General features: G+C 39.5%; 1 pseudogene; it reads right to left on the minus strand.

Annotated features, from left to right (window-relative positions):
- Positions 1–1,533: 1,533 nt before the first annotated feature.
- Positions 1,534–1,902, minus strand: LOC106822185 (large ribosomal subunit protein P1 pseudogene; annotated as a pseudogene).
- Between the last annotated feature and the right edge of the window lie 559 nt (positions 1,903–2,461).

A 2,461-nucleotide genomic window follows, 5' to 3' on the forward strand; every position in this document is an offset into this window, starting at 1 on the left:
TAAAATGAAAGTGTATTTTGTTTTTATAAATGTTAAAGAGAAGCAGAGTAAGTTGTTTTTACCGCCATGAAAAAATATACTTGACAACCATGAACTTCTCACCAAAGAGAAAGTATTCAAGAAAAAATGGATGAAACAAGGGGAAAAAAATGTTTAAAGCTTATATATAATTACAATGAAGAAAAGACAGATTTCCAAATTGTGCAAGCCTGTAAGAAAATAGCAAGCTTTGTTTTGCGATACTTTTTCTGTATCACATAAAGCTTTATGTAAACAAATTTGAAACCTCATCTGTTTACCAGAGAAACTCCTTTTTAATTTCATAATAAATAAAGGTTAATTTTTTTAATGTATAATGTCCAAGCCAGTAGAGGTGGGGGAAAAATAACTCAATAGAAGGCAGGAAAGTATAGAAAAGGAAGTAAAGAAAAATCATGGTAAATAGAAAACACCAGATAGTAGAAATAAGCTCTGTTATATTAGTTACAAAAGTATACTTACAGCATGATACCATTTAAATAAAAATTTAAACACATAAAATAATAACATTGCTTATGGACACACACCTATGTAGTAAAATTATAGAAACATAGGATACATACTAACTTCTGGATACTGGTTCCCTGTGGTAAGTAGGGAAGGCAATGAGGGAGGGTTGCTTCAACTTTATTTATAATTTTTATTTCTTTTTTAAGATTTTTTATTTTTATTTTTTCTCCCAAAGCCCCCCAGTACATAGTTGTGTATTTTTAGTTGTGGGTCCTTCTAGTTGTGGCAGGTGGGACGCCACCTGAGCATGGCTTGATGAGCGGTGCCATGTCTGTGCCCAGGACTCAAACTGGTGAAACCCTGGGCCACTGAAGCGGAGCACACGAACTTAACCACTCAGCCACAGGGCTGGCCCCCTTATTTCTTTTTAAATCTGAGACAAACATGGTAACATGTTAAGATTTGCTATTGGATACATAGACGTTTCTCATGTTATTTTCTATAGTCTTCTGTATATCTGCAATATTGACTCTACATTAAAAGCTCCCAAAACATTATCTCACAGAAAAACTCAATAAATAGGCCTATTTGTGCAAATAAATAATTAAGTATTTATAAACATCTTCTCACTGCGTATGAGGACGTTGAAGGAGACTGCAAAATTGTGTTTTCCATATCGATTCTAAACACAGCTTATAGGAAAGGCAGTGTCCACACCACGTGTCTTCCTGGTTATCTCTACGACCCTCTAACCACCACAGAGAGGTTGAAGGTAGAAGATCCTTGAGATCCAAGACTGTATTTCTGTACATATTATGATGCATCCAAAACACTGCCTTCGCCAAGGTTCAGTATTTTTTCAAGAAAAGGATGAATTAGAATCATATGAAAGGTACACACTTCCTGTGGGAGCTTTGGTGCTTCTACGTCTTTGTTTTTCCAACTATCCACAGACTCAAGGCAATGTGGGTCTTTTGTCATTGGAAGAATTAGATGAATCTTTTTTTTAAATTTTTATTTAATTTTTTTTTTAAGAATTCAGCTTTTTATTGAACATGTTACAAGAGGTTTAGTCAAAAAGACCAAAGCCCATGTCCTCATCAGACTCCTTAGATTCTTCTTTCTTTGCTTCCACTTTCTTCTCCTCAGCTGGGGCAGCAGTGGTGGAGGGGGCAGGACCTCCTCCTGGCGCAGTGCTTGCAGCTGGGGCAGGTCCACCAGCCCCATGTTGCCGATGAGGCTCCCGATGCTGACGTTGGCCAGGGCCTTTGCAAACTAGCCTGGCCAGAAAGGTTCAACATTTACACCGGCTGCTTTAATGAGGGCATTGATCGTATCCTCTGTGACCGTCACCTTTTCATAGTACAGGATGAGAGCTGAGTAGATGGAGGCGAGCTCCAAAACTGAGGCCATGGTGTGGGTGAGGGCTGGGTGGCGCTGCTGGCACAGTGCTAGTTGGTGGATGAAGTGAGGGCCTCACCTTGACATGGCTTTAGCTACCTAAGAAGGACCAAGCACCTTAGCAGCAGCTGAGGAGAATTAGATGAATCTTTGATGCAGGAGAAGACAGAGAAGAAAGGAAGGGGCCAAGTAAAAAAGAAGTGAGATTAAAGTTTTCCAAATAAAAATTGGAATGTGGGGCAGGCCCCATGGCCTAATGGTTAAGTTCAGCATGCTCTGCTTTGGTAGCGGGGGTTCACCAGTTCAGGTCCCAGGCATAGGCCTACACCACTCATCAGCCATGCTGTGGCGGGAACCCACATACAAAGTAGAGGAAGATTGGCACAGATGTTAGCTCAGAGCTAATCTTCCTCAAGCCAAAAAGAAGAGGAAGATTGGCAACAGATGTTAGCTCAGGGCTATCTTTCTCAGCAAAAAAAGAAAAAAATTGGAATGCACTCCTCCTCAACATAACCCACCTCAATTTTTGAAAGTAATTTTTGAAATTCTATTTTCATTAAAGGCCTAAATA

Source organism: Equus asinus, chromosome 13, assembly GCF_041296235.1.
Source record: "Equus asinus isolate D_3611 breed Donkey chromosome 13, EquAss-T2T_v2, whole genome shotgun sequence".
NCBI classification, from domain to species: Eukaryota; Metazoa; Chordata; class Mammalia; order Perissodactyla; family Equidae; genus Equus; species Equus asinus.